Source organism: Astatotilapia calliptera, chromosome 14 (assembly GCF_964374335.1).
Source record: "Astatotilapia calliptera chromosome 14, fAstCal68.1, whole genome shotgun sequence".
In the NCBI taxonomy this organism is placed as follows: Eukaryota; Metazoa; Chordata; class Actinopteri; order Cichliformes; family Cichlidae; genus Astatotilapia; species Astatotilapia calliptera.
The window spans coordinates 11,897,859-11,912,304 of NC_137435.1; the positions used below are offsets into that span (position 1 = coordinate 11,897,859).

General features: G+C 39.2%; 1 protein-coding gene across 3 annotated transcripts in view; it reads left to right on the forward strand.

Annotated features, from left to right (window-relative positions):
* pitpnm3 (PITPNM family member 3) overlaps positions 1–14,446 on the forward strand; it is a 111,514-nt gene that overhangs the window by 1,436 nt on the left and 95,632 nt on the right. The gene's annotated exons all lie outside the window — the stretch shown is intronic.

Genomic DNA, 14,446 nt, shown 5'->3' on the forward strand with positions numbered 1-14,446 from the left:
TTTTCTTCTTTCATGCATCTGCTCTGCTGAAAAGCCTGTGAGCGTGTCACCAAATCTCCGGCAGCTTCAGGCTCACAGTGGCCTCTGCGCTCTGACCTTTTACATCAACTGAGAGTGGACGGAAAATTTCCCCGCAGGGATCAATGAAATATCAAATCATTATTACTACAGGTGGTGGCAGAAAGTGTCACAACACAGAGGGGATAATATTTGGCGTGGCTTGGTCTTTAAAGTAGCGATTCCTCTGATTCAAAGTAAAACACCATAAAAGTCACAGGGTGCAGTGACATCCAATGGCGAACATCTCTGAAATAACACAAAGCAGATCCCTATTGTCAGCAAGCTGATTCAGACAAAAATGACCAAACCATTTTAAAATTGTGCACAAAATTCCCACTTCAGTACTTTCCTTACTTTATTTAACTTATTCTGTCTTGTTTTCAGGAAGTGTGCAAAGACACTTTTTATGTGTTTACCATTAGAAAACAGTAGAAATATTTTGGTTTTTCCAGAATGCTCCACAAACAATCAACTGCCACTTCATTACTAATGAACACACACACATTACATCACTATCAACACCATCCTGAACTATTGATACAAGGCAGGATGGATCCATACTGTCATATTGCTTGCCAAATTCTGACCCTATAATCTGAATATCACAGCAGATATTAAACCAGGCAAAGTTTTTCCAGTCTTCTATTGTCTATAGTGTGGTATTCTGCTGCTGTGTCTGCTGCCCATCTGGTTCAGAGAGATGCTCTTCTGCATACCTTTGTTCTAACGAGTGGCTGTTTGAGTTACTCTTACCTTTTTATCAGATGAAAGCAGACTGGCCTTTGTCCTCTGACCTCTGCCATCATTGAGGTATTTTAACCCAGAGAACTGCAGCTTCACTGGATAATTTCAGACCCCACTCTATATACTCTATAAAATCTAGCAACGATAGTGTGAAAAAATCCCAGCACATTATCAGTTTCTAAAATACTCAGACCAGTCTGTCTGGGAATAACAACCATGCCACGTTCAAAGTCATTTAAATCATCTTTCTTCCTTGTTCTGATGTTTGTTTTTGAACTTCAGCAAGTCATCCTGGACAAGTCTACATGCCTAAATGTTGGGGCTTGTGGCTGTGTGATTGGCAGATTGAATATTTGCCTTAACAAGCTGGTGAACTGGCACGCGAAATGAAGTGGCATGCAAGTGTGTATGAAGTGAAGTCTTGTAACTTGTATGACGATTTACAAGACACAAACTTCTGCGTATAGGTAAAGAAATGTTTGTGACTGAAGAGTCATTGGTCCTTTAAAAATCTGATAATCTGCCCTAAATGATGTCACTTGAAATAAAAATATAGCTTTTATATTTGTGACCCTTAAAAACCTTAGCCACACAATTCTGATGTGAGTTCAATGTTACAGAAAAGCCTGAACCTAGAGAGTAATGATGATCTGAACAAAGACTGACAGCACAGTATATTTAGCATGAAGCATGAGCCAGTAATATCCTGACAGAAATCTGAAACTGAACCAACAAAATAAAAATCCAGTTTATTCTGAAACCCAGGCAAAAGGTACGTGGATTACAATTTGTGTGTTTCTCATTCACTCACCAGTGGCAGAAGAGCTGCCATGCAAGGTGTTCACCTGCCACTGGAAACAAATTTGGGTTCACTATCTCGCCCAAGGATACTTCAACACACGGAAGGGCTGGGGATCAAACCATCAAGGCTGCAGCACAGCCTGCCCCTGAGAGTGAGGTGCAGCCTCTATGGGAAGGAGTTTGTTTTTCACAGAAATCAAGAGAGTAGTCTTATTTTTAGTAAACAGTCTCAGAAGACAAATTAGCTTCTCTGGATGCACGGAAAGCCATTTTTTTTCTCACCAGCTGTAGCTGGATGTCTTCTCCAGTTAATCTTAATTATATTTCTTTGAGTCTCGCTGTAAAACTCACTAGCTAATGGAAACTACACTGTGCTGCGTTATATTACTTCAGCCTTCTTTATAAAATCATGCAAACCCTGCGATGCTCTGGCAGGCTGGTGGCAGATTAATGGCGATGCGCAGTTTATGTGGGGTTATTGTTAGTACAGCCATATATCAAGCATGCTGTGTATCTGTTTTTATTAAATATCACTTGACCTCAGTTCCCAGTATAACTTGTGAAGTAGAACAGGTCCTATCAAAACATTGCTCTTCAAAGCCCCAGCAACATGGACAATGCAGATGTTTTAATTTCATATCTTTCACGTATGTATGCTGATCTTAACTTTGTCATTTTCAATTATAGGAGCCCTGCAGGGGATGAACTTCTCATTTAAAATCATCTCTTGACACACTTGGGAGAAAAATCTTCATTATAATCGAGTGTAGGGTCTATGAAATGTAAGGCAAAGATAATATGGATATGCTCTGTATTCCATCATTAAAGTGTAACAGCAAGTGTGTGTGATCTAAGCTTTCGGTTTGTACTCCCCTTTTCGGCTTTTGCAGAAATATGGCCTCGTGCCCAGATTCACTGACTGTCTAGCAAAACAGATGAGAGCCTCAGTTTTAATCATCCAAACACTGAAAGATAATTAGAGCAGAGTAATAAGGATTTAGGAATTATAAGAGCTGTGTGGAGTAAAGCTTTGGTCCTTAAAATAAAGCAGGTGTGACTCAGAGTGTAAGAAATATTAATGGATTTTTCATTGTGTAGCCATGCTAGCAGAAGGATAGCTAGTGCGACTGTTGGTTAACATTAACAAAGTGTGTGCCATGCAAGTTAACATGTAGAACTGTTTAATACTTAAATGTTGTTCAAACAGGAGCTTTACTGATCTAACAAAATTATTCATAAAGACTGGGGTGATGGTCTTTAACATTGCTTTGCTAAATTTGTCTTGATGGTGTGCATGTGTTTAGCTGCTAGCTGGTTCATGTGTTCAGCTGCTAGCTGAGGGGAGGGGCTGAATCAATGCCTGCCTGTGATTCAGATTCAGGGGTGGTGTGAAGCTGTGTGTCAACTGGAGGAAGCAAAGACTGCACTGTTAGTATCAATACTGTTGCAAATGAGTATCTAATCCAATTTTACTGGTAGCATCTTAACATGCTTCTTATGTTTTTCTTGTTTGTAGCTTGTAGTTGCATTACTGCTACCTTGTGGCAAAAAACCCCAAAACAAACAAACAAGAAATATCATAAACTTTTGATGTCTTTGTAACTTAATGACAATTTAAATGTTAAAAAAAACAAAGTCATCATTTTAGCACAAGGTTTTGTATGACCCTTTGTAGGGCTGCTCGATTATGGCAAAAATGATAATCACGATTATTTTCACTGAAATTGAGATCTCGATTATTTGACGATATTTATTTAACAATAACAATGTATTGAACAATGACTTTAAAAAATAATATAAAATAGTGTGCAAATACTGATAACAGTGCAAATGTTTGCAATATAAGAAATAAATGAAAAATGTAAACATCTATGTTTAGTGAACTTTGCAGTGTTGTTCTGTGGTGCAGCTACGTACAAACTGTGTCTACTTGATCCACGTCTGACTCCGCGAACCCATAATGTTTCCACACCACTGAAGTTTTTTTTTTTTTACCTCTCTTTTCAACCAACGGCAGTCACTCTCCTCTCCAAATAACTTCTGCTTAGCTTTCCGAGCTTCCCCCGGGTCCTCTTAATTGTTGTGACGCGTGTTCGAAATGCAGAGAGGTGCGCTCGATTTGCCCCACGGAGCAGCGCGAGAGTAAAGCACGAGGGAGGTGCTAATAATCAGCTCAGTCATTTTTAATGATCGTTGAAAGCCCAGATCGTAATCGAGATTAAAATTCGATTAATTGAGCAGCCCTAACCCTTTGTGGTTTTTATATGATCATAATAGTGCTACCCTGAAATACAAATGTGTAATGTTTATTTCTTCAAGCAGCTCAACATTACATTTGATAGTTTATTATCTTTTAATGAGACCAGTAATTCAACCAGCTGCCACGGGAATTCACACTTCAGTTTTACACTTGATTGTGCATCCCTGTTTCTGCTTCCACTATAAGCTGAACCTTGGAGCCAGACAGGTACTGTGGTGCCATACCTCTATTAAGAATTTTTTTCGAATCACCGTCGGTCATCTTCGTCACCTCCTCCCTCCCCACAGAGTACAGGCTTACAGATTCCACTGTTTGTCCTCTGTTTGACTTCACTCACTATTCCAAAGCTCAGTGTAAGATTGCACCTTTGAGTTTTTGTATTTCTCAGAGCTGATGAATCTAGATCAGCCAGAAAGCCTTTTCTTTCAGTTGCTGTCCAAATAAAATAAATGGGTAGGCTACCTGGTGTTTTGCTGAGATTTACCGTCAAGCTAAAAATAGAACTGGATGATGCTGGTGAACAGTCTCTCCCCTTTCTTTCTTTCTTTCTTTCTGCTCCTACTTTTCACTCTCTGCAAAAGGGAATAGGGGGGATGGCAGTATTTTTATGTTAAAATAATTTGTTTTGTGATGTTTCTTCACGGAGAATAGACTGGTGGCACATTTTCTGAAAAAAATTGATTCTGCACTGTCAGTGATTCCCCAAACCCAATTCTTATCACTCACTTTAAGACACGATGAATACTTTATATACTGCATTATACTGCCAGCACCAGCTGTGTATAGTGTTGTCAAACTGGTAAAACGGTCCCCAGACAGCTTGTTTATCAAACAGCAACACAATGTTCTCTGAATTCTACAGAGGCGTGCGCTAATGCATTCAGCCTGTGACCTCTGTTATTTTATTTGATCATACAAAACAGTGTTAATTTGAATTTAATAGCTGTTTGTCATGGGGAGGCACAGTGGGCTTGTGTCCGGGAGCAGCGATTCACAACGCACAGAGCAGCTAGGCTGCTGCTGCTGTTTGAGGTCACAGAAGAGGCAGTGGCAGGGGACCAGCTCAACTGGAGCACGGCAATAGTTCACTTGTCATCTGTCACAGCCAAAAGTCTTGATGTGGTGTGGAAGGCACAACCTGTGTTTTCTATTTTTTGCTTTGCTGAATCATATTCACAGACTCCAGAAAAGGTTTTTTTAAAGGCACAATTACTCAGCATTATAATGCTGAGCTATTAGCAGAAGCACTTAGTTTAACATCTATCCCGTGTCCTGCCAGTAGGGAACAAAATGTTGCGAGGAAGATGACACCATTCTGGGTTTCTGGTAATTTCCATTGCTCAGGGCTTTAAACACACGGGCCTGAGTTAAATCGCCATTCACGTTGATGAATTGTTTGGCAGCTTTTAAAAGCTGCACTTGATAGTAGAGATGCAGCAATTGCAGTTTTCTTGACTGATTCTGATTTCAGATTTCTTTTCTATTTTTTTTTTTTATTTTATTTTATTTTTTTTTTCTAAATGACATCAGAAACAGCAGTATGCGACATTACGTGATGGCAGAGCTTCAGTTCATCCTTTGTCATTTTTTTTTTTTTTTTTTTTTAATAAATAGGACAGGGGGAATGAATGAGAGAAAGAGGGGGAGAGAAAGAAAGAAAACCAAAGGGGAGAAGAGACGGTGAGAAGGGGGGGGAAGAGAGAGAAAAAAAAAAGAACTCCTGGGTCACCTGTATGGAGAAAAAAAACACACAAACAACAAAAACAAACAAACAGAGGAGACAGCAAACAACAAAGAGCAACATAATAATAGAGAAAACAAAGCACCATCACAATAAACTAGCTAGTCATAGATATCAATATTTACTAAATAATAAACGATATTGTGCAGCACGCAAGATAGACAGCGCACAGTGTGCTTTGAGGCAGCAGCCAAGAAAGCTTTAGTCCGCGTCTTTTCTAAATGTCAGTTGGCAAAGTCAAAACATTCATTGGTTCCTGCATCTCAAAAAGATTTCTCCATTTTTTTTTTTGTTTGTTTTGTTTTTTTTTTGTCACAAACTGAATATTTTTGTGATTTCAAGGCGCAATTGTGACACAGTTTTAGTTTACTTTAGTTTAGCCTTCAGTAAATAAACGTACTGATAAAGCTGCTGCACAGCATCTATCCGATACCAAAAATGTTGGCTTATAAAAACCTTAGCTGCTAAAAAATTTTAGCAGCTAATGAGCTAAACAATATCCGGTGGGAGGTAGAACAGTGTATTTACTAATTGGAAGGTTGGTGGTTCGATCCCCTCCAGTCTACATGCCAAAAGACCCTCCTTGTGCATTCATTGGAGTGCGTCTGCACGTGTGCGAGAATGTAGATAGAAAGCACTTAGATGAAGAAAAAAGTGTTTGGGTGAATGAGAAATGTTTAAAACATGCTGAGTGAGCAGGTAGAGTAGAAAAGTGCTTACCATCATTGTCTCAGGAGATGGTGGTGATCAAAAACTCAGTAAATATGGGTTTACATAAAAATAATGTAACCATAAACAGGCATTTCTTTGCTAACAGGTTTGTCGCATCAACTTAAAAGGTTGAAAAACTATATTACTTTTGGTTTTACATCTTGTTTCTGCTTCTGCACGTGAGCCAAATTATAAAATATTTTAAACACAACCTAGACAGAACATAATTTATCTTTCGGTCATTTCATTTAATGGTTTGTGTTCTTTGAATTCTGTGTAGAATTTTATTATTGCTTAGTGGTAGTGCAGTGACTGCTTTGCTGTCAGGTACTAAAATTCTGATTTATGCCACATCTCTATTTATAACCAATCCAGTATTAGATTATATTACCATAAACTGTAGACTTCACAATGTAAACCAGCAAGAAGTCTTCTTCAAGCAAGACAAACAGTACAGCAATATGTGGCCATCACTGCACAGACAGACAGGGATGCAGAACACGGTCAGCAATGATAATCATTATCTAATCGTAGTGTAGCAGTCCATTAACAGTCAATTGGAAGTGCTGATCTGTGCAGCTAAAGTTTAGGTAATGGCATACACGAAGGTGATCTGTGTCTCTCGTTGACTGTACTGATTGATTTAAGCTTTGCATGCAGGCTTAATTGCATTACAAAAACTACGACTAATAGTTATTTGCATTGCAGGGCTGGGTATATTGTTGTTTATTGTTTACCATGAGACGATTGCTGAGGCACGACATAAAAAGACTGAGCCGACAAAGAATCTGCTCAGTGCTACATCTAGTCAGCTTCATCTTTACTGGGACATGTTTCGTGTTGTAATATCAGCAGTTTCCTCCTTCTTGTTCATTCACAAAAGAAAAGCTAAATTGGTTTTCCCTTTGACAATGCAGATATCACACTCTGATGCTGTGGCTTGTCCAATAATCACTCAGAAGTGGTTTGCACCACCAGAGAGCTCTTCTGCTCTTCCTGCCTGCCACTGCAGCCCATTGCTCTTTTAGGGGCTGTTAGTTGTTTAGACTTCCTTGAGTATTAAATTCTGGTAATTATAAAATGAGCAGATTGGCACAAGTGTAGCTTACAGGCCAACTGGGCTTAAGAGGGCAGTGAGAGATAAAGCTCTGACTGGAAGAAATTTCTTTAGGTAGCAGCTGATCAAAAGCAGATGAGGTCTCTGATGGCGAGTGATCCTCGGTATGGGGCCATCTTCAATGCTGAGGGCTTGCTCCTTATTTTCAAAACCCACGGCACTTTTAACCTTCTGCAGGCTCACACTGAAGCAATTTTCACATTCAAAACTGCAATACTTTTATCTTGCCTACACAAATGATCGTTATTACATGTCTAGTTCAATAAGACGTGGCAGTAAGAATGATTTCTTAACAGTGGACTGCTTTACTGGCAGATTTTTGTTCTGTTGAAAGATGAATATAAAGGTTGTGGTTAGATAAAAAAACCATCCATCCATCCATCCATCCATCCATCCATCCATCCATCCATCCATCCATCCATCCATCCATCCATCCATCCATCCATCCATCCATCCATCCATCCATCCATCCTCTGCTTGTCCAAGTCAGGGTTGCATGGTGAGCTGCAGCCTATCCCAGCTGGCAAAAACGATATAACCATGAAAATTTTAGTCAGTTTTGAGATCACAATTATTTAACATGATTAGTTTTCCCGAGCTTAAAACATGAGTCAATTGAAAAACAAAGGCTTTCTTTTTGTCATTTCACCTAGAGTACTAGTAGAGATGCCACAATATCCCTCCAAATTACACACAAAGTTTCCTTTCTTGTCTGAGGTGTAGACGCTATACAAATATAGGCCATTTTAGGTGACAGTAAGGCAGGTCTGTCATACTCAACTCAGCGTATATAGACACTGATAAAGTGTCTATATGTGTTACTGGGTAAGCTTAATTTTTCAGTATCCAAGCTTAATGCTATGAAACCACAATCTTATCTTAAACATAACCAGTAAAAGCAAAACTAAAAAGCATCTCCCAAACAGGACAAACTATGGTCTCCTTGCTTGCAAACTTCTGACTTCCTCCAGTTCCACAGCACAACCTCCTCTTTAAAAATGAACTCTTATCTCTAGGCTTCCAATAAGTCTTGGACGACAGTCAAGGCACAGAAACTGAAGGACACCTTGTGCGTAATTTGAAGACGTCAGCAGCTCTTCTTTCAGAAGAGCAGTGTTTGATTCTCCGGGACGAGAACTCGCCGAGCAGGAAATGAGTTTGGTGTTTTTAGAGATACAGGAAAGTGGTGCACTGGATTTTATAACGCAGGACAAAATGAGAATGTCATGTTTTATGTTAAGCTTTTCTTTTTGTGAATATTGGAAGCCAAACAATTTAGCTCATGGTTAAATTTAACGCAGGAGTTTACACAAGAGTCATTCTCTGCATAGCTGGAGTCAGCTGTGCAGTCGGAGGTGAGATGTTATCTTCTTAGTAAAGTATTTGACAGAGATGTTGAGGCATGTTATGTAATAGGGAAGTCAGGAAGACAAATGAGTTCAATTATAAATCTTTCAGGAGCTGCACCAAAACTATTTCTTATTTCTCTCCTGGAGTTACTATCCTGAATCTCTAATTTCAAAACTTCAAAAGCTGCTGCTATCCAGTAGAAAAGATTGGTCCTGTGTTAATGCTCTGCAGATTAATGTGTGTCTATTAAGTTTCACTTAATGTAGCCTGTGAGCCATGTGGGCCAAAAAGCCGAAATGTGACGCCAATAAATCCAGGCATATCAGCCAAGTGTTATTGCTGTGCAGTCAGGTTGTAAATCTTACAGGATCCATTTGCATATATTTTTAAGTTATTATAATGTATGCAATAGTATCTCATTTTATGCCAAATACATGTATAATTGTGACCTAAACTGAAGAATGTGACATTTACACATCTATAATAATCCTAAGTAACTTTGTCATTTTTAATGACAATAGCACACCTTTATACCACCAAACTCGAGAAACAAATAACAGCTCAGTGTCATGACAAACCCTGAAATTGTTAACTGTTAATAAAATATAAATTAATTCTTTCTGTCACTCACTGACCACTTCATTAGGTACACTTTTTTAGTTACACTGCAATACTAAGCAAAGTGTACCACATCATCACACCACCAGAAACAGCATGAACTTTGATATGAGGCACGATGGATCCGTGCTTTTGTTCATACTGAACAACACTGGTGAGTGTATATTATTTGTGTTCTTGCACACAAAAAATGGAAGAATGATGTTGATCTACAAATTTCCATTAGTGTACTTAAAATAGATGCCTCGTCTATCTGTGCACGTGTACAAAAGGTAATAATAACTTCATTCTCATAAAATTTAAGGTTTATTCTCTTAATTCCTGAAGCAGTCCCTCTCAAGTGGAAGTAAACAACTTTTTGTGGCAAATTTAGTTTATGACCAATGTGATGGTCCTGTCCACTACACGAGACACACTTTCCTTCTTTTATTTCTTGCTGGCTGTTGCTATTAAGAAGGAGATCAGGTGCAGTCTTGACTAATGCACATATGTAACTTCTCTGTGAGGGTAAGCACTTCATAACTACCAGAGAAGATGGATAAAGCTTTCAGTGTAATTAAGTGCCTACTCGTCTGTGAAGGTTCTCAGTCATCCAGGTCATCGTAGTCAAAGGAGCTTGCAAAGAAAAGCACCTGGACTTCTTTAAGTTGCTTGAAGACGTTTCACCTCTCATCCGAGAAGCTTCTTCAGTTCTAAGGTCAAATGGTGGGGAGTCCCAGATTTAAACCTAGTGGGAGTTTCCCCCCACAGAGGGACAAAAGGACCCCCTGATGATCCTCTAATCGCCTGAGCCAAGGTGTGAAACTGGGTGTGGGTCCCAATCAGCCAGGGTTTCGGGTGAGCTCATTGTGAAACCTGGCCCCACCTTATCATGCGAATTCCTGAGGTCAGATTGCCCAGGATGTGAGTGGGCTTTAAGGCGTCTGGGGAGGGAACTCAAAACTGGATTATAGATGACAGAGAGTTGGTGTCGTAAACCCCCGCCTCTGTTCAAAGATGGTCGCTCACAGTGGACATAGATGGCTTCTTTCACTCCTCTTTCAAACCATCTGTCCTCTCTGTCCAAAATGTGAACATTGGCATCCTCGAAAGAGTGTCCTTTATCCTTAAGATGCAGATGAACTTCTGAGTCTTGTCCTGTGGAGGTGGCTCTTCTATGTTGTGCCATGCGCTTGTGAAGTCGCTGTGGATAAAAACATCAAGTTCACCAGGGAAGACACAAAGGATAACTGTTTGCCTTCCCTGGACTGCGCTGTGCACATTGAAGAGAATGGCAACCTCAACATCGAAGTTTACCGGAAGCCCACACACACGGACCAGTACTTCCTCTTTGACTCCCATCAATGGAGGATGCCAATGTTCACATTTTGGACAGAGAGGACAGATGGTTTGAAAGAGGAGTGAAAGAAGCCATCTATGTCCACTGTAAGCGACCATCTTTGAACAGAGGCGGGGGTTTACGACACCAACTCTCTGCCATCTATAATCCAGTTTTGAGTTCCCTCCCCAGACGCCTTAACGCCCACTCACATCCTGGGCAATCTGACCTCAGGAATTCGCATGATTAGGTGGGGCCAGGTTTCACAATGAGCTCACCCGAAACCCTGGCTGATTGGGACCCACACCCATTTTCACACCTTGGCTCAGGCGATTAGAGGATCATCAGGGGGTCCTTTTGTCCCTCTGTGGGGGGAAACTCCCACTAGGTTTAAATCTGGGACTCTCCACCATTTGACCTTAGAACTGAAGAAGCTTCTCGGACGAGAGGTGAAACATCTTCAAGCAACTTAAAGAAGTCCAGGTGCTTTTCTTTGCAAGCTCCTTTGACTAAGTGCCTACTCAGTCACCAGAATAAGAACAGTGCTTTGAATCTTGCATGTGGGACAATGTAGGATATTGCAGAATAAGAGGTACTTGTTAGTTCATATAACCTCTTTGTTCATTGTATTTACAACTTTTACATGTTAGAAGTGTGAATCCTATAATACATAAAACCTAAACAACACTTGCAAGTGTGAACACACTCTTGTTAAACATGTGAAAACCTGTAGAGCATAACTATCTGAGAAGAACAGTGCGTTATAAAGAGGTGTTTTCTCTGCAGTAGTTACTGCATTACATTGAAAATAACACAGCATGCTCTCTTAGCAACCTTTTTGCACCACTGTGTATCAGCAAGTTTTTAAGGCGGTTTAATGTCTGCATTCTGCTGAATTTATAATTCACTTTGTTCCTTTTGTTAGCACTCCTTTTGTTCCACTTTGTAAAAAAAACAAAACCCTCCAAAAAACACAAAACACACATGAATAGATGCTGCGTGATTTTGAGAAATGGTGACTTCCTGCAAAGCCACCTGCTTGGCTATTTCACTGCAATTAAAGCCAGGTGCATGATCAACTTGCAGATGATATAGATGAATTACCACAACCTCTGGATACGTTACCAGCTAATGAACCACAGATTTAGTACTCTTTGTGGGCTTGATACCACCAAATGTTGTCGTGTTTATAACCTCATTATGTGCTGAAGCTTTTATGTACTATGTGTTTATTATGTGTATTCATTACTTGATTTTTTTTTACAAATAGTTTAACAAAATTATTGAGGTTATATAAGCGTCAGCCTGAGGTGAGATATTATCTTAGTAGAGTTTTTGGCAGACTTGTATTTTATGTATTAGGGAAGCTAGAAAGATAAATGAGTTCAATTATAAATCTTTCAGGAGGTGCATCAGAACTGTTTCCTGTTTCTCTCCCTGAATCTCTAGTTTCACAGTCTCTTCAACAGCTGCAGCTACTGAGTAGTGAAGACTTGCCCTTATTACAGTGCTACAGATAACGGTTAGGGGGGAAAAATTGCATTGCGATATTTGTATTGTGATATTGTGTTGATACAAGAAACACCAGGTATAGATAGTTTATTAAATAAATTATAATACTCTGGGAATATTACGAACAAGAGGGCTCATCTCATGCACCACCATCCTGAAGTAATATTAGCTGAGCAAACTTAAGTTAAATCAACTCAACCGAAAAACCATCCAACACTGGGCACACTTAGCTGGACAAAGCTACCTACTAATTTAGAGCAAAGCAATGGCTCAGTCACAATAGTCTACTAAAAAGAATGTTTCACATTGTGAAATCGAGCCTGGTAATTCCCACCTCAAATTAACGTATTTCTACTGAATTTTACTTAAATATAGCAAACAGGCTGAAAATCAATGGGAAATAGCATATAGATTAATAAATTGTAGGGTTTGTTTAAATAGAATAGCCTGAGTCAGAGAGAGGTTTTTCTCCCACTGTGAATGTCCTATAACATATGAGTCATGCAGGATGAGAGATGTTCTTTGCTCACTTATTATACTGTTGATGTTGCTTTTGATTTATAAGTACAGACTAGTCACACATACAGCAACTTATCACCTTAAGTACAGCTGGATATTGATTTAATTTTTTAATTTCCATTCCAGTCCTGTTTATTGATTGAACTCTTTACACATTTTTGTGTGTCTTTTTTCGTAACAGAGTTAAAGCCCATTTGCTTTTAACACCTTCACAAATGAAAATACTCTATTAGAACTCTGACTTCAGATTTTTAAATATTCACTCTTGCCTGTAATGTTGTAAAAATCTGAATTCTTAATATTTTTTGGTTGCTGTAAAGCAGAAATTCCTCTAAGAGATTTTTCAAGCAACCATGCAGCGTATGCTTTTCTTTGGCTCAACTAACTGAAAGCAGCTAAACACCATTTGCATTGACAGATAAACATCCTTAAAGGAAAACCAAGTAGCTTCTGTTGGCGGAGAGTCAGCTGGAGCTTGAAAGATGCAGTCCAGTAGTTGCTCAGTGCCTAATCCAGGGAAGTTTCTTTAAGTAGATAAATCCTACTTAATGTGTTTATACTGCCTGAAGATGAAGGAGTTTGCTTTTTTTTTTTGTTACAGTCTCTTTGTCTTCACTCGTTTTGCTGTGTTTGGAAACCTGCAGCAGAGTTTTTGGCCCATCATAACTGTACAACAATGACACAACCATGTTATACACTAAACTTACCAGATGCTGAATTATCTATCCATCTAAAATGTCTTATTGATACTAGAGGTCACAGGCTGCTTTGAGCTGATAGAAAGGCAGCAGTAACTCTAATAGCCACTTGTTACAATCAAGGTTGGCAGAAGAGCACAATACAATAGCAGATTGGGAAAAACACTGCTAGGTCTGATCTTCATGTCTGCTGTGACATTTGGACAGTGGGGTCAGAATCTGGCCAGTTGTGCCAAGGGTTCAGGCTGGTGTTGGTGTAATATGTGTGGGATATTTTCTCTAACACATTTTACCCAACTACCAATCAGCTTACTTGAGTACCTTTGGGGTATGGTGACCGAAGATTTGTATATGTGTAGCTGACAAATCTGCAGCAACTGTGTGATGCTGTCACCTCAACATGGACCAAAATCTCCTAATACCTAATAAAGTGGCTTGTGAGTGTATAATTGCATATTTGTATAAATTATTTATTTATAAACATGGAAATAATAACATATTGAACACTGGACAGTTAATAATAGCATAACATTAATATATAGAGCATTTATTAGTTATATTACTTAGTGTCACTTTTGTCCCATTCAGGTGTCTGTGAAAATTTAAACCCCTCCACACCAACATTTCATATATTCTGGTTTGAATTCATGCTGAAGCTGAAATTGTGACACAATTTGGAGGTGTTTGCTCACCATGAACAACTAGGATTGTACTAAGCATTCAGCAGAAATTGCTGGAGCAGTATTTATTTACCCCCACGTGATGCATGTCCAGCATTCATTCTTCTTTTTGCTTTATTGTTGGTTTCTAAATATGTGGCTGCTGAACTGCTGAATACAGTGCTATTTTTCACCTATTTTGTGGTGAGAAAATTACATACATCGCCCTTGATAGTTTTTTTTTTTTTCTTTTATAGCTGGCTTCTGTAGCTGAAAAATAGGGTAGGAGCAGTTTTAAAGGGGTGAGAGGCATATGATGTATGTCAAAATGCTTGAAA